The sequence below is a fragment of the Ailuropoda melanoleuca genome, chromosome 3 (genome assembly GCF_002007445.2).
Source record: "Ailuropoda melanoleuca isolate Jingjing chromosome 3, ASM200744v2, whole genome shotgun sequence".
Lineage (NCBI taxonomy): Eukaryota > Metazoa > Chordata > Mammalia > Carnivora > Ursidae > Ailuropoda > Ailuropoda melanoleuca.
This window is the reverse complement of record NC_048220.1, coordinates 36,523,158-36,547,167: the sequence shown is the minus strand read 5'-3', so window position 1 is coordinate 36,547,167 and position 24,010 is coordinate 36,523,158. Positions and strand designations below refer to the sequence as shown.

General features: G+C 42.6%; 1 protein-coding gene across 1 annotated transcript in view; it reads left to right on the top strand.

Moving 5' to 3' along the window:
- The window catches only part of ANKRD55 (ankyrin repeat domain 55), a 697,933-nt gene that overhangs the window by 387,105 nt on the left and 286,818 nt on the right, over positions 1-24,010 (top strand). The window contains exons 11-13 of the mRNA XM_034656252.1: positions 14,782-14,974; positions 16,953-19,933; positions 20,230-21,644. The gene's annotated coding sequence lies outside the window, so the exon portion shown is untranslated. The remainder of the gene's footprint in view (positions 1-14,781; positions 14,975-16,952; positions 19,934-20,229; positions 21,645-24,010) is intronic.

Below are 24,010 nucleotides of genomic sequence, written 5' to 3'. Positions count from 1 at the left end.
CTGGGTTAAAGATTTAAGAGCAGTGCTTTTGTTTCTTTCAGCACTAAAGCAGCAGTGTTCCTGATAATGGCTTCTCCATCAGGTCTAGGAATGAGGATGACAGTGGTACAGCTGTTAAGTCTCTAGCCAACCTTGGATTATCTTGTGATATGAGAAAGACAAAGAAGGGCCTTTGTTGTTGTCAGCCTTTTGAGATTTTTGGAATTGTTTGTTACCACAGCATTATTTAGCCCATCCTGATTGATACAGCCCCTGAATCTATCCATGGATGCTGGAGCTGCCATGGATCCCAGATCATCAATCCCAAATCTGGAAATATTGAAGTCTTTCTGAAAATTTATGAGTCTCTGAGGTGAACTTAACAATACAATTTCAGAATCTTGAATCACCTGAATTCCTACCCTGGTTCACACGGAATGTTCATTTCGGTGAATAGAGTATTTCACTTTGGGGTTAAGTAATAAAATCCATGATTGTGAGGGTGATTGGAATGAAAGGCTCACCTGGCCCAGCTTCAAAAGGTAGTGAAGGGTTGACTGCAGTCTCATTAGGGGATCTGCTTGCAGGAGGAAGTTAAGAGATTACTCCAGCCCTTGGTGTGCTGTGGACACTCCTTGGCTACGGTGTAATGTGCAGAAAAAAAGAATCAAGAAAACAAATATAAACATACTTCTGAAAGCTTCAAATGACTAAAGAAGTCAAGAGGCAGGATGTCTGCACTTTGTTTCTATTTATGGAACACAAAGTTTAAACAGAGCTCTCCATTCAGAATTCATCTGGCTATGAAAATTGCCTTCCAAGTTATTATCTGCAAGGAAATGGACAGCATTCAAATCTTTCCCTGCAATGAGTTTGTATTTAGAGATGTTTCACATGTGTTTAATTCACTGATCAATTTTACCTTGTCAAAACAGAATGGTCTGTCAAAAACAGGATGAGGTTCATTAGTGAGACACAGGAGATAATACAATGGAGGAGAGAATAAACAGACTACCCAGAAATAAGGAAACCAGAGCCTATTCAGGAAGCAAGGGGGAATAGCAGAAAATGATACAGTGGTCATAGTAGACCATAGCTAGTGGGACAGCTGTATGGTACTGCTACTTAGTAAGGGATACTGATGAGAAAAAAAAAAAGTATCAGGGGGGCGCCTGGGTGGCACAGCGGTTAAGCGTCTGCCTTCGGCTCAGGGCGTGATCCCGGTGTTCTGGGATCGAGCCCCACATCAGGCTCCTCCGCTATGAGCCTGCTTCTTCCTCTCCCACTCCCCCTGCTTGTGTTCCCTCTGTCGCTGGCTGTCTCTCTCTCTGTCAAATAAATAAATAAAAATCTTTTTAAAAAAAAGTATCAGGAGAGTTTAGGGAATAAAGGTTTTTAGCCTGGAGAAGAGAGTAGGAATTTAACAACTTTTTATGTGTAAGAAACACCCCTAGTATAGTTGTAAGAGTGCTGGACTGAGTGGGAGTCAGGAAACCCAGCTTCTAGACCTGAATCTTTGTCCTTCTGCTCTAAGCCTCACTTTGCTCATAAAATGAACAGTTCAGTATAAGATGACTGGTAAAGTCTTAGCCAGCTCTAGAAGTATCTAGAGAGATACTTCTAGGAAAATGTTGTTCAGTGACTCTACTTCTTCACAATCCAGAAATTTCTAGTGCGTGAAAAGCTTCTTAATTAACATAAAGATGATTAATTATTTACTTAAATAAACTTCTAGTGGAATTTATAAAATTTTGGAAACTGCATCCTTAGAGGTTTTTAAAGTTCAGATAGAACCCATCTCTTTGAGGGTTAAGAGATAGAGCAGATAGACCAATGTTTGAGGTTTCTTCCAGCCATCAAACAATGTAAAAATATTTTGTTGTCATCTTTTGAGGGAAACTTTCCCAATGACCAGCCCCTGACAGGAAGGAAACAAAATCCAAACCCAAAATTGTTGATTTATTGTCCCTGTAACAAATGGGAGATGGTACTGTCAACCTAAATAAAGAGGTAAACTGAGGCAAGCTCAAATGACCAGAAATTGAATTTATTTGAGAATAGCAGTGGAATTGCAATTTGGGAAATATTCTGTAGCAAGCTGCAGGTGAATCTCTTGAGGGTTTAGAGCAAGCTGTATTTATGGAGTCCAAAAAGGGGGAAGTCTAGTCACAGTTCAAGCAGTAAGTTCATTGGCATGAGGGTAGGGAAACATTCTTGGCAGGTGTTCATTGGTCAGGAGTGAGTCTCGGTCTTCTGTAAAGCAGGCATTTATGTGAAACCAGTCCCTCAGATCTTAAGTTCTGTTCTTCTGAGGGCACATGTATGAGATTCTCCATTTCCTATCCTCTAGTTCCATTTTCGATTGAAATCCTTTCAAAAATCCAGCAAAAACAAGGCTCTAAGTTTGAGCCATGCTATGTTTTTACTTTGCAAGGCTTGGTCATGTCTTACTCACAAGAACCTTGTAAAGGGTAGGACCAGTGTCTGTGGTCCTCCTGCCTCACAGCCGAGCCTTGGAGTTCAGAGGCTGGCCAATGGACGAGGCACCTTAACCAGCCTGTATTGCTGCCAGCACCAGGAGTGACCTGAGAGCAGCCAAGGTTTTATTTGTCCCCAGGTAAGATTCTTTTGACTTCTTGGAAGATCATGCAAGCCCTATTCTACATGCTGGACAGGAATATATCCAGTAAGGAGTGGCTTGTATGTATCCTACTCTGTAGCAATTACTTTTTTAAAAAAGCAGCAGGAGAAGAAAATCCCTTATTGCTGCCCTATTTCAACATGAGTGCAGTGCTGGGCACTCCATCAGCCACTGATTAGAAAATAATGTACAGCCAAGTGTGCGCTTGGGTTGGTGAAAGTTGTCCTTTGAAATGCCTCTTCAGGGTTAACTCTAAACTGAGAGAAAAGGAACTCCTCTAAACCATCAAGGCCCTAGAATGGTTCCTTTAGTCCTATTTTTAGGAGTGTCTTCCTTAGGGCTGGCCTTCAGCCAAAGTGAGACATTTGAGGTCCCCTCTGCATTTAACTTTCTGGCAGCTGCTTCTCTCTGGAGTCAACTCTTACCCTTCCTTGGCTGTTTAGCATCATCTCCAGGTATACTTCCCTTGCTGGAACTCATACTCATTAGGTATTTCCTAATGTCTTTGAAAATGGCTGTACTTTTTGAATGTGAAAAAAATGTCAATGATTGCCTTGTGATCATAGTTCATGGTCTAGGGCCTGATAAGTGAATACTTAGCAAAGCAGATTAATCAACTTCCTCCATCCTAGATGGTATGTGCTTTTCCCACGTGAACATTTCTGAAGTCAAGATGGGTCTTAACAATAATCGATATGTAGATCTGATGTGGTAGAATTTTCTCTGTTCCCAAGGAGAAGTCATTGACTTACTGGGTTAGCTTACAACTGAAAAGGTGTAAGAGAGAGAAACTATGGAAGTGAAGTCCAAGTAATAATTTCAGTCAATATATTACATACAGCTTACATACAGAAAATACAGGCTTAGGATTTTAAATGTTATTTATTTTTGCTAGCTCATACCTTCATATAATGCAAAATTCAAAACTTTACCTTTTGAATACATTGAAAGTCTCCTCCTGTCCCTCATCTGCCCAGTTCTCCTACCTGAAAGTCATGTTACCATTTTCTTTCATTCTCTTACAGAGATGGTTTATTTATATGCCAGCATGGATGTATGTAATTACTCCCTTATTTATTCAAATGATAGAATTACTACACACACTTTTCCATACTTTTCTTTTGATACAAATATACTTTGGAGAGTATTATGTTGTAGTACATTTAGAATTTCTAATCCATTTTTTATAATTGGTAATATTCTCTTTTATAGGTGTACTCTGATTTATTTGACATGTTTCCTAAAGTGAACATCTAGGTTGTTAGGAATTTTCTGCTATTATAAACACTACTATAAAGAATGACAATGTATCCATATCATTATGTGCAGTATGAGCAGGATGAATTTTAGAAGTGGCATTGCTGTGTCAAGGGTATGTGCATTTGCATATTTGATGGATATTGCCTATTTGCCCTCCAGAGAAATTACCATTTTGTATTTCTGTTAACAATATGTGAGAATGTCTGTTTCTCTATATCTTGTCAGCACAGTATGTTATCAAATGTTTTTATCTTTTCTCACTCTATTAGATAAAAACTGGAATCCCTATGTAATTTTTTAAAATTTTGACATATCATGTATTCATAAAAGTATATTTATCATCAGCATACAGTTCAATAAATCTTTACAAATTAAACACATTTTATAATGAACATGCATTTCAAGAAACACACAGAACGCATAGCCCAGAAGCCACAGAAGATCTAGCCCAGAAGATTTTATTTATTTGAGAGAGAGAGAGAGAGAGAGAGAGAGAGAGAGCATGAATGGGGAGGGCGGAGGGGCAGAGAGGGAGAGGGAAAAGGAGACTCCCCGCTGAGCAGGGAGCCCAACACAGGGCTTGATCCCAGGACCCTGAGATCATGACCTGAGCCAAAGTCGGATGCTTAACTGAGTCACCCAGATGCTTCAAGTGACCATCTTTTTAAAATCAGGAGTTTTTATTTTGAAATAATTTTAAATTGGCTTAATAGAAGTTAAGCATCATTTCATCCATTTATGAGTCATTTATGTTTCTTTTTCTTTGAACTGTATGTTTGTATTTTTTGTTCATTTTTAGGTTAAACTGTTGATGTTTTTTTTCCTTGATTTGTAGTCCAGAGTAGAAAAGATATGAGCAGTATGCTGGAATTTATCAACTCTGGTTGACCCCTAAGAGTGGATATTCAGCATTTGGAACTCTAGAAAACTAGTAATGAATAAAGCAATTCAATAACTGGTATACTTAGTCCAGGGAGCAGGGCCTGAAGAGCCCATTGCTTCATCTTTTGTTTAACTTGCAAGCTTGGTGGTCCCCATCTCACCCTCCAAAAAAAGCCTGGTGCAAGTAGGTTCTTCTGTCAAGTGCGTGTTTTATCCTTAAACATCAAGCAAACGTTTTTCAGGTCACCAGTTGAAAACTCTACCTGGTCAAAGGAAAGACCTGTTAAACAGGACTATCTGAAAAGACTCTTGGGAAACATTTGGAAAGAAGCCTTTTCTAGGAGAGAGCTGCCACTCAGGGATGACCACCTGACCAGTGGGTTCCCAGAGTACCTTGTCCCATTCAGCTCACCATGACATCAACAAAGCATCACTCTTGGCCTGGAGGCACTGGTTCAGAAAGAACCTCCCAGGGAGTATACACACAGAAGTGGAGTTTCCCTTAAAAACAAAAGCAAGTAGGAGTTTTCTGTTTTTGTTTTTTTTTTTAATTTTCCCCCTCCTCTTCCTCTGACTGGACAGTAACCTCACACTGCATGCCTTCCAGCAAACACTCATCACCCGATAAATCATGTGACTCATTTTGTTTACTTAGAGGTGCTTGCTCAGCTGGGCCTCTAATGCAGACCCTGGTCTGTAACCAACTTCAGAGTGGTTTTCACTGAAAAGGGAACTTCTGAAGACCAGATAAGGCAAGCTTTTCATTTGCATAGAGGCGGTCCACTAGGTCATTCCCTGGGAGGCTGGGAGAACTGTGAAATATGAGACAAGGTTTATGAAGCTGCCAAAAAAACATCTTCTAGAGAACACCAACCCTGTTTACTTCCTACACAATGTGGAGTAGCTATAGAAAGTCTCCTCTCAAAAGTAATAATGGATTCGGGTTTGGACACTCATTTAATGTTTCACATTCTGGAATCAACAAAATGCTAATCCAAACATTTTTCACAGAATGCTTTGGCAAAACCACTGATTGAACTATTTTAAATCTGATTTTAAAAAACAACAAACAAACAAACAAAAAAGGAAAGAAGAAAGAAAGAGAGAGAGAGAGACAGACTACTTAGAAGAAGGTGGAAGCTGCTTCTGATGAGATGAACTGCGTGGCCCCGAGTCCAGAGCAGTGCATTTCACGGTGGACCTGTGAGCTCTCCGAATCAGCTGGGCTTAGTCCAAGGGAGGTTGCCTAGGCCTGAGGAATTGAAACTGCAAGAAATTTGGCTCCAGAAATATACTAAAACCAAATAAACAGAACAATGATACAACCACACACACAGAGAGAGAAAATTGTTTGGAGGAACATTATGCTTATTGACATGTGAAAGCTCCACTTCTGAAAACATCATTTTGAAGAACTAGAAATGGCCCTGTTGGACCATGGACAACCAAGCTATTACATGAAAAAACTAGAATTCTAGAGGGGACAGAATCTTCATGCTGTGATCCACCTTCACAGGTCTTTTGGCCTCCCTTCAGTCCACTCACTGGCTTGTTTTCAAGATAAATAGGCACTTCATTCAATTTTTTACAAAAAGTTCTGGGCCACTCAGAGAGTTCTTGGAGGGCAGATGTCTTGTGCTAGGACAAGGGAGCACTGCAAATGCATCAGTGTCACAGGTTTGTGCAGATCCTGAAAGGAGTAGGGTTGGTGCAGGAACTGGAGAGGTGAACTGAGTCTTCTAGACATTTACTCAACCAAACCATTACTTTAAATTTCCAGGTATCATTTTAAATCCTGTCCTGTCCATTGCCTCAGGACCCAGTCTCTCTTCTCTGAGTGAATGAATTGGGAACAGAATGCAGTTACAAGTCGGAGCTGCCTCTTACTAAAAATCTTGAGAGGGGTGTGGTGACATTAAATTGTACTTCATCAGATCCAGGCTCGGAAGCAAGGTCCCTGCAGCAATCTTGCTACTTAGGCACTTCTTGTAGGCTCCTAGAGGCAGCTGGGGATGGTGACTATCCTGTGGCCACGTGGTGCCTCAGGGACACTGAACACTAGACTTTGAGGAGACAATCATCAGCAGAGGCCCCTCCACCCCGCATGTATACACCTTGTCCACTTTTGGCACTAAAATAGTAAGCTATCTTGGTATGAGGGACCATGGAGGCTCAAGCAGTAACAGTAGTAATCAGTGTGGATGAAGGACCAGAAGGTTCTCCTCAATGTTCTAGACTCAAGGACTGTATAATGTATTATGATTTAAGCTAGTAAGTAATAGAATACTCAAAAGAGTTTTGGGAAACGGAGGTTTATTATTGCACATGCCAAGAGGTTGTTGGATAGGGAAAATCAGTGACGTAGTGACTCAGGGGACCAAGTGGCTTGGTGGTGCTCTCACTCCTCTCTCAGGAGAACAAGATGACTGCTGGAGATCTGTGCATCATGCCTCACATGGACAGGTTCAAAGGGAGGAAGGAATGGAGCTTTGCTTCACATTCCTTTATTTTGTTAAGGTGGAACCTGTTTTCCTGAAGATCTTAGAATTTATTGTGACCTGCGCATCCCACACTATATTGATAGGGAGGAAGGGTGGGTTTGCTGGGATAGACTTAGACTAATTATTTCCCATTCATCTGGGTTTGGGGAAGGGTCCAACTTCCTTGAGTATATTGCTGTCCTACCCTGGAATAAAATTAGGGTTCTGTCAATAAAGAGGAAACATGAAATGGCTGCTGAACAGGCCATGGACTGGTGACAAAATCCCTATCCCAGGGATTGTGCATTATCTTTGGTAGGGAGTTCCTTCTGAATGCAAGAATACATGTCCTGTCCTGGAGCAAAGGAGTTAATTTGACTTTAGAAAATAAAAACATCACATTTATCATCTAAGTGTTTTGTTTAATTTTCTGGCAGTAAAATTCATATCTTCCTGTCCTAAAGGTAGAAGTTTGGTGTACGTGTTAGAAATTGGGACATCTGAGTAAACTCCAGGCTTGCCAGAAAGTTCCTTTCCTTTGGAAGTCTCCAGCAGGCTCTCCCTGCTTGTCTTTCTCTATCTGCTTCTCTGTAGCAACAAGGTATGTTTGACTCGGGCACACTAACATGTATTGGCATTTTTCTCCAGGCAGTTTCTAGTAATTTCTAAGTGAGTTTCTGAAACCTTCAAGCCAGACTACCTTTTTCTTTTTTTCTTTTTTTTTTTCCTTTCTTTTTCTCTGAAGCTAATAAAGTCCGAGTGGTGAGGCATCTTCAAAGAGTTGTGTGTACTCAGCAACTAACTGTGTGTTAGTTTGTCTTGCAATATGCCTTACTCAGGGTGCTTATCTCTTAGAAAGGGAGATTATTACTACACAGACAAGGCTGGAAACCGCTTCGCTGACAGGTTTAAGAGTCTTAACAAAATAAACAGTAGAAAAGGCAAAACTATGTGCAAAACGGCAGGCTTCATTCTCCCTACAAGGGTCAGCTGGGGAAGGAGGGAGCTGGAATCAAAACAAACTGGAGAACCTTTCAGACATGCTTAGAGGGGCTGGGCTTCATGTGGAGGGAGGCTGAGGTGGGGGAGATCGTTCACATGTCTTTCTGACCAACCAGTTGTCTTTCCGTATAGAAAAAACCATTCAGCTGACAAGCCCTTCACCATTACCTGTTGATCTGGTTTATGATTCATGCCTTAAAAGAATCCTAGAGTTGCGGCAATTACTCTTCCTGTTTTTCATACCCGGAAAGCTATACAAATAATAGAATCATGCCACTGAGTTTCTCCTGATTGTGGTTTTGGGACCCAGTTGTAGAGTTTTTTCTTTGGATTTGGCAGAATCAAATCTCTCACCAGTACATGCAAATTTGCAAGCAACTTCAGGACAGGATAGTGTCATTTATTTTTCTCTCTTTCTTCTCAGCATCCCCTAGCGCAATACTAGGAAAATACTAGGTCCATAAATGTTTGTGTTTGTCTGTGCCCAGTGTGGGGCTCAGGCTTACAACCCTGAGATCAAGAATCACATGCTTCACTGACTGAGTCAGCCAGGAGCCCTAGTAATTGAAGTCTGAGTTCTTCCATTCTCTAAAGGGCTTGGGAGATTCAGGTAGAACCTGCCATTTCCACCATAGCTCAAGAATTCATAGTAGAGGGGCGCCAGGCTGACGTAGTTGGTTGAGCATCGGAGTCTTGATTTCAGCTAAGGTCATGATCTCAGGGTTGTGAGATCAAGCCCCACAGGAGGCTCCACGCTCAGTGGAGAGTCTAATTGAGATTCTCTCTCCCACTGCCCCTCCCGCTTGTGTTCTCTTTCTCAAATAAGTAAATAAATCTTAAAAAAAATCAGGGTAGAATTTGAAGGAATAGATAGCTCTGTCTCCTTTTGGAAGAACTAGAGTCTAGCTTGTCCCTTTTAACCTAGATGAGAGACCCCTCTCACACCTAGCCTCTGGCTAATAGGCCCTATATAGTCAAGTCCTTCCAAAGAACACAGTGATCATATGGCCTATTGTTAGGATTTTAGAACAACAGTCAGGCAGGAATAGAATCTTGATTCAATGTCTTACTATGCGATCTTGAGCTACAGGTTTTGCTCTTTTTTTTTTTTTCGGATTCTGCTTTTCTAAATATTAATTTCCTCCCCCATGAAAGAGTGCTATAAAAGACAGTTGTGAGCATTAAATGGGATAATATATTTAAAGCACTTAGCACAGTTGTCAACACTTGACAAGCTCTTGTAACTATTTGTTGTTGTTGTTGTTATTATTGCCAGGTGCCTATACCAGAACATTTAGAACAAACAGGTATGGGTAAAGATCATTTTGAACCTCTTCCCTGAGAGGGTGGGTCCTGAATCCATGAAAATGTATTTACTTGGTCATGGACCTCATTCTGCTTAATTACCATAGATGTGGGTTGAGGTTAGGTCAGTCAAGGACAAACTCACAGCAAGGGGGTATGCAGCCCAGCATGGCTACTCTTTGGCCTAGCAGCTGGTAAATGACAATGTTTTTCTTCCTTAATTTTGTTTTCAAAGGGGCTTGTTAGGGTACATTTGTTCATACTCGGTTTAATTTTTACTACCAATCTAACTCCCCCCACCACCAAAAATAAATAAATAAAATGAAAAATAATAAATGCTTATGGATGGCTTTTGCTTGAAACCAACAACCCAATCTTAGGGAAACAACTGAGCTGGTGGAAAGACCCTATAGCCTAACTGACATATATTCAGACACCACCTTGGCCACTTTCTGGTTGTATGATGACTGGTACAAATCACTTGACCTTCCACAGTCTTGGTTTCCTTATTTGTAAAACGGTTATAATAATGCTTATCTAATAAGGTTTCTGTAAGAGTTAGAAAGATTATGTATAAAGCATGCCTAGTAAAGATATGAGGTGCTCAATAAAAGAGGTAGCTGGTTCCAGGATTCTGGTTCTTTTTCAGTCCTACCCAAGACTTGGAGGAAATGGCTCCCCAAAGCATATTAGTAACGAACACCCACAAATGCGTGCCAGGAAATCCTCTGTGCTCTTTGATATATTAAGTAATTTAGTTCTCTCAATAATCCTGTGAGGCAGGTGGTTATTATTACCCCACTTTATAAATGAGGGAAATGAGGCATAGAAAGGCCAAGTGTGTCTTGTCCAAGATTCCATATCTGGCAAATAATAGCTGGTATTCATCTCAGGTAGTGTGATGCCAGAGTTCCTGCTTAGCCGCTCTACCAGCATCTCTTGGATGACCCATTCGAGTGATAGAGGAGAGGACAAGCCCACCACCTACCCTTCCAGATGATCTGTTGAGTGCCTTAAGAACACAGACATGGCCCCAGGGTGTCTTAAATGAGGTCAGAGGAAGAGCCATGCCCTCCCATAGGGATTTCCCATTGGTCCTATTGGGACTAAATCTAGCAAAATGGATACTATACCAATAACAATTTAAAAATTACTTTTGGAAAACAGATCCACTGCAGAAGTTCAGGATTCTGAGATAAGAACCCCCAGGCTCATTTGGGGGTGGCTATGTGGCTTAGTGCAAAGTCTCCTAACCTTAGGGTCAAGCAAATCTGTGGGTATATGGTATTTGGGGGCTGTGTGACCTCTCTGAGCCTTAGTTTACTCATCTGTTAAAGGAGATTAATAAAACATACATCTTAGCGTTGTTCTGGGAATTAAAATGATACGCAGAAAGCTCCTTGTCCAGAACCAGGAATACTCTGGGTACTCTGTGAAAGAGCATCATACTTTGTACCTTTAACCATCTCACGTGATTTCCAGAGCAAGTATTCTATCAAGAAACCATCAAGAATTTTGGGCCACGTGGCTCTGAAACTGGTGACACACTGGATTGAAGACTGGACACTTTGCTTTATTACCCCTGCCTTGAGCCTTGCTCCTGGCCCTCCTGACTTCTAACACCTCTGGTGTCTGCTGCTAGCCTAATCTCTATCAGGCAAACCTGGACTCGTTTAACACTGCTCTGCTGCTTTCAGAGGCAGCTTGAAGAGGAAGGTGTCAGGGTAGGGAAGAACTTTGGATATGGAACTAGAAAGCTGGCCAGTGTTTAAGTTCTGTGTCTACCATGAGCTATGAATGTGACCATCTTTTTGCTATTTGGGGCTCAAGATTCTTTTCTATCGACTAGGAAGGGGATGTATTAGAGCAGATATTACTTAGGCCACATTCAGCTCCTCCTCAGGCTAGCAGCATCTTTCCCCAACTGATTCCCAATACCCTGAATTCACTAGGGAGATTCATGGCTCTATGGCACAGTATTACTGTTTTTGGGGGGATGGTGAAGAGGGAGGAAGAGAAAACCAAAATGGCAATCCAAAATGAGTTTCCCGGTCCTCTGTGAACTCACTAATAAAACAAAATCATGAATCAGTCTCCCACATCCACTCCCCAAGAAAAAGAATGAAACTTTCTTAATAGAGAGATTCCTGCAGCAGCAAAGAAAAGCCTTTAATTTCGGAACCAAAGCTATTTGTTTACTGTCTCAATGTCCTTTCACCGACAGCTCATCCCACAAACAATAGCAAAGGCAAACGAAAGACAAATGTAGGAAACATTTATATTTATATCCCAAATGTAGGAAACAGCATGAAAATATTGTTAAGGAAACTCAGTAAGTCTCTGCTCCAGTGTATGTATATAGATTTGGTGCCAAAGGCAGCACGGCCAGATGTTAGAGGACATGATCCTCCTGCAAAGAACAAAGGAGAAATATGTTGGAATTCCACTAGGAAGGAGAAGAGCCAGGAGTAGTCATTCAGATGCTCACAGAGCAAGCTCTTATAGAGGCCTCACAGCCAGCAGCTTTTTTTTGAGCATCAGTCCAGACACCACTGCTTGATAGCTGTGGGATCTTGGGCACGATTGTAATCTCTCTGTTCCTCAGTTTCTTCATCTATGAAATGGAGATACCAATAGTGCCTAGCTCATAGGGCTACAGTGGGAATTAACAGCTTAATATATGTCAGTCATGTAGAATTGTGCCTGGTATGTGCTAAATACTTACTGATAGCTAATATTCTTATTACATACAGGTTTAGGGAGAAGGTCTTCTAATGATCCCAGAGCTGTCATTATAATTATCTACCACCACTTTAGGGAGATGCTGTAATATAGTCAAAGTAATGTTGGCTCTGCTACTGTACAAACACAGATGCAGATCCTGGTTCCATCACTTACCAGCCCTGATTCTGGATAAGGATTCAGAAACAGTGGGGGCATAGTGGCTCAAGGGTTAGGATGGCTGAGGAATATTGTCCTGCTCTAGGTAAGCTGTGGATACTGTTTTGCCCTGACTTGCAGGACCCCTTTTAAGCTTCCTTTCTTCATTTTCATCATCAATTACCATTATCGTTGTCATTATCATCACTGTGATCAACTAGTTAGGAGAAAAGTAGACATCTGTCATTTTCATCCTCTAACTTCTCCCCATTCAATCTTCCATTACCCAAAGAGTGACCATTAGGATGGGAAGGACTTAATAAACTGATCCTTCAAAGGTGGAGGATTTTTTTAAATTGAGATAAAATTGACATAACATAAAATTAATCATTTTAAAGTGATAAATTCAGTGCCATTTACTACATTCACATGTTGTGCAACTATCACTTCTGTCTAGTTCCAAAACATTTTCGTCACCTCCAGAGGAGACCCCACACCCATTAAGCAGTCACTCCCCATACTTCCCTTCCCCTCAGCCCCTGACAACCATTAATCTGCTTTCTGTCTCTGGACTCACCTGGACCTTTCATATAAATGGGATTATACAATATATGGCTTTTGTTTCTGCCTTCTTTCACTTAGCGTATTTTTTCCAAGTTGTTAGCATGTACTTCATTTCTTTTTAAGGCTGAATAGTATTGTACATTTTGTTTATCCATTCATCCATTGATGGACATTTTGGTTGGTTGTCCCTTTTGGCTACTGTGAATAGCACTCCCATGAGCATTGGTATATAAGTATTTGAGTACCTGTTTTCAGTTCTTCTGGGTATATATTTAGTTGTGGAATTGTTGGGTCATATGGCAATTCTATGTTTAGCTTTTTGAGAAGCTATCAGAGTATTTTCCATGCTGCTACATTACTTCGTAGGTAGTAGGAGGACTTTAATGTTGAAAAATAGTCCTGCTGGCTGGAATTCTGTTCTTTCTGATGCTGATTGGCCAGTGGGGTGATAACACTGACCAGTGGGTTGGAGGGGCAGTAGGTTGGGGACTGGACCTCTCTGCTGCCTTTTTTATCCTTAGTTGTGAGAAGGCACGAACTCTGCCCTTTGCAAAGCTCATTCTACTAAACCAGTGGGGAAATGGGAGGGAAAAGAGGAGATGACTCTATAGAAGACTGAAGATGGCCAAGTCTAAACAAGAGGCCATTCTGTAGAAATATTATATGTAGATGGTTTTGAATCCTAATCACTTTCTTGTAAGAGAACTCTGGTATTCTTGTGCATTTATTCATGGTAGTAATTGACCACAATTTAAAGTCTCTTAGGTATTTGCTGTCTAATGTTGTATTATAAGCAACTTGAAGGGCAGCATGTGTCAGAACCCCCTCCTGGGGGGCCGGAGCATATCAGGCCTCCCAGGAGCACCTGCCACAGAGACCAATGGCTATAACATGGGAGCTACTGAGAAGGGCAGGACTTGAGGGAGACTATGGAGAGTCAAGGTCAGGGAAGTTGCATGTCTGCCATTAGATCTGAGGGCTGAGGGCAGAGTGGGAAGAGGAGACAGTGAGAGCTATTGGGAGTCAGGGGTCAGGTCTGCAATCCAATAAAGGCAGAGACAAGGGTACTGGATGAGGCATTGGCTGTGGATGGGGTTAGAATGCTTAGAGCCCATTCTTCTTAGGGATTATCCCATTGGGGGTGTGAGGACAGCCATAGTCAAAGATAAAGTCTGGGAGGCAAAGAACAGCCTTTCTCAATAGGTTCCTGTGAGAGCTTATTAAACAAGTGTTCAGGGTATGGTTTAACTTTACCCAGATGTCTTTGCAAAGATATTGATACCAAGAAGAGATCATAAAACTTATGACCTGCAAATGCATAGTCTCCTTCATCTGAAAATAGTCACCACAGTTCATATTCTTTTCTATATTGTCCAAAACTATAATATTAATAACTGGATCTCAAACAGGATTCTCAATTTATTCTTAGGAATGAAGTACTTCTCATTTTCCTGAAGCACTATAGCAAACAATTCCCTGTAGTGGATAGGTGGATATAAAAACCCCAAAGAAGTTCATTTCAGGCCAAAGGTGACTACTGCTTGCTGCCCTCACATCTTTCTCTCCTGTGAACTCTACCAAACCCCAAGATGTGAGAAATCGTGTGTGTGTGTGTGTGTGTGTGTTGGGTGGGGGGTGGGGGTCGGAAGGGTCCCAGGACCTTCAGGCTCGCTAGAATGCAGTTCCTGGTGTGTCATGAAGGCCTTACTTAGTAGGGCTAATTTATTTAGATCTCCCAAACACCAAAGAACATCAGGGGTCTTTACTGCAACTTCTTTGTTCCTGTAGGTGAAAAGACAACTCTGTCCCTTGGAAAGAGCGATGTTTATGGAAGAATCCACTCAGAGACCTTGTGCCCTTAGGCGTGGAATACTTTATACTGCTCTCCAAAGTACTTCCCTGCAGGCAGTAAATTGAAGGAGATTTCCTTCCAGAGCTCAAGCCCGGAAGGCTGACAATGCTGCTGATGGCAGTATACTGAGTAAGCAAGAGAAACTTCTCTTAAACTTAAGAGATGGAATGTGGGGTCCTCCTCCCTGGAGGTAAGAGATGTGAGCTCCTTGGAGCCCTCTGGAGTAGGGCTTCAGTGAACTGATGATAAATAGTGCCTCCTGCTGCAGGCCATACAAACAGCTAAAGATCTGACCCCCTTCATGCCTTTAGTCCTCTGTGGGAGTCCTGTACAATTTGGAAAGCAGATCAAGGGCATCCTGGCTCTCAGCTGACCACCCCACTTGCAGCCTGGAGGTCTGGAGGCCTGAAGACCCCCAACCCCAAGCCAGCAGGCAGAGGTCCCCAAGTTCACAGAGCTAGTTCCTCTTCCCCTGGGTTTTTGCTCTCCGGGAGACTGCCCTTTCCAGAACTTTTCCTCTGTAGGCAGCTCTTTCCAAGGCTCTCAAGACTCCAAACCAAATTGTTTGGGTAGTGAAAAAGTGAAAGCACACATCTTAGAGCAGCAGGAACCAGCTGCTGGGTCAACTCTCCCCAAAACAGAGCTTCCTGGGGAGTCCCTGGGGCATCTCAAAATCCCCCATCTGACCTCCTGCCCATGTTTCTAATTGTCTTTTAAAAAATAACATGAAAATAAGATGTTTTCACATGAAAAAGAAGGGGTGGCGGGGAGGAAGAAGAAGAAGAAGGAGGAGGAGGAGAGAGGAAAAGGAAATAAATTAACTATTAAGGTTCTCTGTCTTCAGGGAAGTTCACGGGGAAATTTTAGGAACTTTCTGCCTGCTTCCTGCCAAGGGGAGGATGAGAACTCTTTGCGCCCGGTGCACCATTCAAAGCCCTATGTGCTTAATAGGGTGACACAAATGTCTGTGTTTCTTTTTTGCTTTTGACCGAAGGCGGTAGGGAGGGGCCACCCCAGAGGACTGTCGGGGAGGGCCTTGCCAGTTGGTTTCAGTTCCCCGCACCAAACTAGTTCCCAGCCCGGGCCAAGCCAGCCCCGGCCGGAAGGGCCTATGGGCCGCCGCCTAGCTGTGGAGGGGCCGGGCAGCGGGGTGGGGGTGGGGACGCGGACGCTGTTCAGCCTGCCGGCTTGGAGAGAAGCGGAGCCGGAGCTGGGCTAGCGTGGGCTCTGCCGGCGTCACGCCGTGTGATACTTTTGCCAAAGGAAACTCTGGGAAGCCGGGGCGGGGAGGGGGGGTTGTGGGCGATTCCCTGCCTCCTCTCACCCCTACCCCGCCGCTCCCCCTCCTTCCACCTCTCGCTCTCCTCGGCCGAGGTCAGCTGGCGGCCTTTGTGGCTGCTTCCCAGGAAGGAAGAAGCGTTGTCTGCAGATCAGTTTATCAGCTGGCTTTCCTGTGCCGGAGCGCCGCCGTTTTCCGGGGACGGCTGCCACCCCCGTGATTCCCAGCCGGGGCTGCGGGTGGTGCGTGAGAGCCGGATAAATAGGCCATTGTGCAGCCGCTCAGAATCCAGGTTTCTTATCAAATTATCCACCAGCGAGAATGAAATTACGCCCCTGCCTGCCTGTTATCTCAACTTCTCTTTTCACTCTCTGCCATTAAAGCCATTTCAGGATTTACCCCCCCCTCGCCCAAGTTTTGAGGGGAATATTCAGAAAGCAATTCACTTGTGCGGCTTACTGTGTGAGGCAGAGACTTCGGGGGTGGGGGCGTGTCTCCTAACAGCTTTTCCGTGGGATTTTGGTTTGCAACCTTGAATTTAGCTGCTTTGGCTTTGATGTGCGATGTTTCTACTTGACACTCCCATTCAGGCACATCATTCAAAACCAACTGCAAGTATTAGGGAGGTAATTCTGTAGGGCTTTAGATGCTCTGTGTGTGTGTGTGTGTTTGATATCTTTTAATTGCTTTATGAACAGTGAAGACTTGCAGGGGGAAACCACTAGTGGAAAGTGGCCATCTGATGGAGGCTATGAGTAAGTGCGGTAGTTTTGGAGAGGGATGACATTGAGGTTTTAATGGTGCTGGTTTTTTGTTTTTCTGCTGCAGCCGCTGGCCTACTGTGGAGGAGTTGTACATAGCTTGTTCCTGATTTAGGAAGTTGTCCTTAGCAGGCAAGGCTGGTTTTAGAGCCTCTGACCTGTGCCGTTGCCCATGCTTGGGTTACTGGTCTGCTGTTACCATCCTGAGATGCTTAGTAAGTTTTGAAGAGGATTCTGCATTTTCATTTTGTACTTGGATTTACAAATTATATAGCTAGTCCCATTAGTAGGAGCTCAGATTCATTTGAATAAGCTTGAATAATGGTTTGAATAAGTTCATAAGTTCCAATTTGAGATAATGGCCTGCCGTTAAACTGCTGAAGTTGATTCTCATACTTTTCACTATATCTACTGCAGTTGTTTTGATGGATTAAACAACATTCTACAAACTAAAATGGGCCCCCCTGGCATCACATCTGTAGTGAGCTTCAAAAGCCCACTGCCAAAACAAGAGAACCAATGGGACAAGACTTGCTTATTCTGCTGGCTCATAGTCCTTTAGAAAGCTAAGGATGTTCACTCCTCAAAGACCCACATATTTCCATAGTAAGAGGCTCATTTGTGCAGTTACTGCCTCTGTTTCCTTTTATCCACCTTGAAATTCCTAGCTTCCACATCTGCAGGCCACAACAGGGTTGAAAATGGACTCATCCCATCAAAAATCTTTCATGGATTTGGACACTTTTAGTACCTAAACAACTCTTGGCAAATTACTCTGAATCTGGGACTTGGTGTTCCTGACGGACAGAGGAGGGAAAGGGAAAACAGTTCACAATAAATAAGCAAAATGCTATCCTTCTGGAAATAATTTGTATAGAAAACAACTGTTTTGGCTTAATGAGACAAATTTTCCCTCCCACTTGATTTTCCATTCACTCAACAAAGGTTCTATAAGGAATGTGCTAGAGAGAGATTGCGATAAAGTGATAAAAAAGAGAGGAGATTCAGAATTGTGGGGATATAAACAAGTAAACAAAGAGTACAAGGACATGTTATAGGTGCTAAGATAGAAGTATCTATTAGAATGCTTTAGGCCAAAAGGAGTTAATAGGATCAGTTCTTTTGGTCATCTTTCATGAGTTCCCTGGCTATGACATTTTTCTTCACGAGCCTTAGTATTATAATTATTGTTAATAGGTAACATTCATAAAGTAATTGGCATGTTCAGACACAGAGCTAAAAACATTATACAGGCATTTTCTCATTTGTCTCGAAATATGATCAATTAGGTCCATGTAGAAACCCCATTGTACAGAAGCAGCTGAGACCAGGACATGATATGAGTGCTCAAGGTCACCCAGTGCCTAAGAGGTAAAGTCACTATTTGATTCAGCTGTTCTCCTCCAAAGCGTGCCTTCTCAGGGAAGCCAGCGCTGCCTCCAGAAACATGGCTGCAGCACCATGTGTAATCATGGTTCGTACAAAGTATTGGAAAAATGGCCTCTACTATTTCTCAGAGTCGCTTTTGTTTTCACAAAATACACTGGAACTGGCATCTCCAAAAGGGAATTTTTTTTCCTCTCCCCTCACTAGTAGGGTCAGGTTTATTTGCTTCAACAACTTATGGATGCCAGTGCTACAAATGGCTCCCATGCGACCAGAGTAAATCCCTAAAATGTGGGCTAAACACAGAGTGGTTTGCCATGGCTTCCTGTAGGAGATATTGTGGGTATTTTCATGCCTTCCAGGTAAGGGGTGAATTCTGCCCCCAGGGAAGATTGTGTATTCCTATGTCCCTATTCCTTAGTGGTCAGTATTAGACTTTTAATGTCGCAAGTACTGGAAGCCAGACTTTTGAGGCTCATTCCCAGAAACCCCTTTAGGCTGGTTGGTACTAGTGGCTCCTTGTAATGAAGACTACTTGGGTTTGAAGTTTTAGGGAATTTTTCGTTGTGTTACACACTTACACACAATAATACCATAAGGAGAGAAATGCTGGAGGGTAGCAGTTTAGAGCCAGGATTGGGCAGGGGGTGGGACAAAGCTGATGAAGAGGCCAGGATAAGGTCGAGGAGCATTTGAGTGAGTGCTAGAAATAGAATTCAGGTTTAGTACTTCCCCTCTGCAAGTAACTGCTGCCTTGTAACCTGAAACAGGATTAGTCTGGGGCAAAACAAAGCAAAATTGACATTTTCTTGAGGGAGGTTTTTGGGTTTTTTTTGTTTTGTTTTGTTTTTTGCTTTTGTTTTTTTCTCTGCTGGAATCTAGAGACAGACTCCTTGGCTGGGTGCTAAGTGTTGTCAATGGGGAGAGGCCCTATGTAAGCCAACTTCGGTTCCTTCCACCCTGAAATAGTTCCTTGCTCTGACCTTGACCTGAATGTTTAACAAAGCTGTGAAATGGAAGGTAAGACTAGAAAACACCAGCGAACAGAGAAAGAAAAGAATCATTCATTGCTACATTGTGAAGAACTCAGGTGTCTGATTACCAGGCTCTCCATTGTTGCTTGGGCCATGGCACATGGAAGGAGCAATCTTGGATGGACTTTTTAAAAAAGAATATTGTTATTATTTGAGTAGAAAACATAAATAATCATTCTGATGGAATCTGATAATGTTCTTCATCCTGTAGTGCTGGTGAATATTAATCTCTAGTTGTTGAGTGGAAAATGTCAGATTTAGAGAGATCAGAAACATAGTAAGTTGTTTAAATAAAACACCTATATGTATGAAAACAGTTGTTTTAGAAACAGTATGACACCTTACTACTACCTGTCTTGGAATGGTTAGGCCACCAAGGAAAGTGTAGTGTGCATCTGTGTTCCTTTACTCATTTATTGTCGGGCAGTTTATAGCCATGGTGCTCTCTGTGCACAGAAGACACCAGCTCATCTGTCCTCAGAAAGCTTATGATGTCCAGGAAAGACAAAAAAGCACATGAACTTGAGACTCAGACATGTCAGAGGCTGCACAAAGGACTGATGGGGCTGGAAACATAGGGAAGCCTCTCCCTGCGCTTCTTTGCTTTGGGGGAAGAGAGCCAACAAGGGTAAGGTTTGTGCTCAGTACTTGGGGGTTGCTGGGGGTGAAGGAGAGAAAAAGAGGTCAAGCCAGTGACTGTTCTCCAGGCTCACCATATAGGGTGGAGATAGTCCTATGGGGAGAGGGTTCTCTAGCTTCTAGGAAATATGGAAGGGAGCCCTGCTCTGCAGGTGTGCCCAGGTCATGGTCAGGCTTTGATCCCAGGGAAGAACAGCCTGTCCATCAGGAAGAGTCACAGCCTGGGGAGCTTATCATAGATGATGGCTCCCAGGACATGGATCTTTGCATTGTGTGTGGGGCCAGGTAGCAGCAGTGGAGGTAGTGGTGATGAGAAGCACCAGAAGAGCCCACCTAAAGGACGTCTAGAGCAGGAGAATGGGGAGCCTGCCTGAGGGACTGCCTGCTGACTCCCTGTTGGGTATTAGTTGGAGGTGAGCTGAAACATGGGACAAAGAGCGGGTAAGTTCAGATGACTGCAGTGGGGGGTAGTTCTGTTGTACCCACAGGTTGGTGCAGCCTGGTAAAGGATTATATACAGACTTGAATTCAAGGCAGTGTGAGAGAAACCTACAGTGATCTTTGCAGAAACTAGATGAGTTAAGGTCCCTTTCAGTTCAAATAGTTTATCATGTTATGAAGCAAGAACTATGGAAAGTCGTGGAAGAATTTATTCAAGTGGTGTATCAGACATCAATTCAATTATGGAGCTTTGTACATCCTCTCCACTTTATGTACATCCTCTGGCCCCACCTGAGGCAGGTTCTAGAGTCATGTATTTTATTACAATTAAAAAACAAAAGAATAAGTAATACTCTTTAATTATGATCAGTATACTATAAATTGATCTTAAAATAACCGAGCTGTTACAGAATTCTTAAAAAATGTTTACAGTCTTTATGTGGGGAATCGCAAACATAGATCCTATTAGTTTTCTTGAATGTTAATTTATTACTCTGAAGTTATGGAAAGAGTTTTTGAAATTAGCACAGCCGTGTGAATGTACTTAACACTTATTGAGATGTACAATTAATGGTTATGATGGTAAGTTTTATGATATATATATGTATATATATATTACCACAACTCAAAAGAAAGGTTAATAATAATAATAATAAATCTTTGCAGGCTCAGAAATTTCACAACTATAGGGTCATGGAGAGAAAGAGACACCTACATGTACTTGAGTACTCTGTATTGTTGCTATATGCATTTTAGGAAGCCAGGCATATTTCTTTGTCCCTGCCCTTTATTACATGATATGGCACATGTACAGTTTCCATATTTGTCATAGAAGTTAGAAGGTGCTTTGTTTTCTTTCATCACTGTGGTGGAGGCTGCTGGTGCCCAGTGGCATCCTGGATCCCCTCTTTTTTGATTTCCCACTCATGGTGCTTCTTGCTCCCTGTGCATCAGGGCAAAAGCAGGGCTGGGAGATGAAACTAGTTCTCATCAAAGTCAGTGTGCCTCACTGAAGACCAGGAACCTTTTCCGCAAGCTCTGTTTGCTTCTCTGCTGGCCAAATGGAGATGATTCCAAAGACTCAGAGGAAGGTGGAATTGTAAGAAGGAATGCGCCTGAATCTCTAAATGACTGCATGGAACTTCACTGCAATCTTGCATGGGACTGTGACAGAAATGAGAATACACCTGTTGCGTTAAGCCACTGGAATTTTACTCTTGTTAACATCTAGCCTACTCTGAGTAACACAACCATAAAAGGTATTACAGAGACAGGATAGGATGTATAGTGCTGTACCTGTAAGCTAAGGAAAGGTCAGACAGGCAAGGGAAATGGAAATGACAGGTTTAATGATTCCCAGGTGTAAGTGGTTCATGTTACTCATTAATCATGTGGCAAATATGTTTAAATAAATATAGACAAGCAATTCCTGTTCAACAAATATATCAAGGGAAAGGGGTTTTGTTGAGGCTTGGATCAGAACATTAATGCCTTCCTTTGGGTCCAGCCCAGCAGTTGCAGTAGAAATCAGAAAGACTTCTCAGGGGAGGATGAAAATGCACCTCAAGGGGAGAGAATCAGGAGCTCCTAGTACAGAGTTCCTCCTTTTCCTAACCTTCCCTTCCCTTCCCTTTGCTTCACTTTTCTTTTCTCTTTCCTTTTTTAAGATTTATTTATTTATTTTAGAGTGGGGGAAGGGCAGAGGGCGAGGAGAGAGAATCTCTAGCCGACTCCCTGCTGAGCATGGAGCCCTGGGCGGGGGCGCGTATGAGGTCTTGAGGTCATGACCTGAGCCAAAAATCAAGAGTCGGTTGCTTAACTGACTGAGCCACTCAGACGCCCCGGAGTTCCTTTCAGATTCTTGTTCCTCCAGGTCTTGGAGACTTGAGACTTTTTTTTACATTGATGATCAATGCTAACAGCAGACAAAGGAAATTAAGGCACCCTGACCCCTAAGAGTTCCGCAAACAGTATCTATCCATCCTGCTGCTGGTCCCATCCCAGCTTTGGTTCTAAGTTGTTTTCATGACAATGTGCTGATGACTGGATTCTTGCCTATTGAGCCTGGCAGTACAGCGCAAGACAAACCATCACCCCTGCCCCAACTTGAAAGAAAGCCTTCACTTTTGGCCCCAGTATGGATCTTTGGTCAGTTGTACTGTCAACCAGTTTGTCCTTCTTAGAGTAGCATGACTTCTCAGCTTCATACCTGTGGTTCTCGGAGATTAGGAGGGTACATTTTTATATCCCTTTAATGAGTTCATATCCACTTAGAATATAATCCTGATCATGCCCCCCCAAGGTTCTGCATGATCTGGTCTCTGTCCTTTTTACTGTCACATCTTGGGCTGCCTTGCCCCCTTCTTTACCACAACTACCCTGATTTTTTGGTTCCTGAAAGATGCACGCTCTTTCTCAGGGCCTTTTAACATGCTGTTTCCTGTGCTTAGAAGTGCTCTTCTCCCAGCTCTTGCTATTCTTAGCTCTTCTCTTCCTTAGATGTCATCTTTGAGGCCTCCTCCACAGAGAGGCGTACTCTGACCCACCCACCTAAGCAGATAATCTCTTGTGCCTGCCTCAGATCCTCTCAGCCCACGTCTTATTCCAGCCATTGTGATGGCAACAGTCTTGTTCAGGTGTCACCTAATAGCTTCAGCTGCACTTGGCTTCTCTCAGGTTCTGCTCCAGGGTTCCAGAGACTCCAGGATTTTTTCTGATGCTGCAGCAGGACCTTCACATGTGCAGCTGGGGAATGGGTGGGAATTGACAAACCATGGCCAATAGAAGCTGATGGGCCAATACTTTTCTGTCCCTTGGGTGGACAGTTTTGAGGAGCATTCTACACAATTCCTTAGTGTCCCAGCAGGATAAACCCCATAGACCCCAGGAGTGACCAACTTGAAACTTTACCCTAGTTTCAGCTTTTCTTCCTTCCTTCTTTTCCTTTCCCTAGTCCCCACTTCTCTTCTCTGGGGTTACTTCCCAAAATAAACTACCTGGATGCAATTCCTGGCCAAGCTTTCCATGGAGAACTTATGTGAAGAGAGTCCTCTTCATTATTTAATATCTTAGGGTCTTCATTTTTTTCATAGCATTTATCACAACTTGTATTAGTTTTATTTATTTCTATAATTATTCTTTGTTTTATGCAAGCTTAATTCTATATATTTAGAATGTAAACTCCAAAGGGCAGGAACCTGGTCATTTTCAACTGTTTGTATCCTCAGCAACTAGTGTGAAATGCTTGGCACAGACACACCATCACTAAATATATATGAATGAACACATCTCAAAAATGCTACATTTAAGAATATTCTAGGCATTGAGAAGCAGTATAACACACTGGTTAGGAGCATACAATTCAGAGTGACTTTCTTGGGTTGCTTCTTGATTCTGCCACGTAAGTACCTCAGTGGCCTCAAGCCAGTACCAAACCAGGCTGGACATCCCAGTTTGTACAATGGGACTAATAATAGTACCTAGCACATGGGAGTGTTATGATTTCTTTCTTTTTAAAATTTTCCCCTTTTTAGAATCATTGAATAAAATTTAGACTTGTATAGATATAGGATCCATTTTATATCTTCCAATTCTGTCAGTCCTTTAGCTTTATTTCCCAAATATG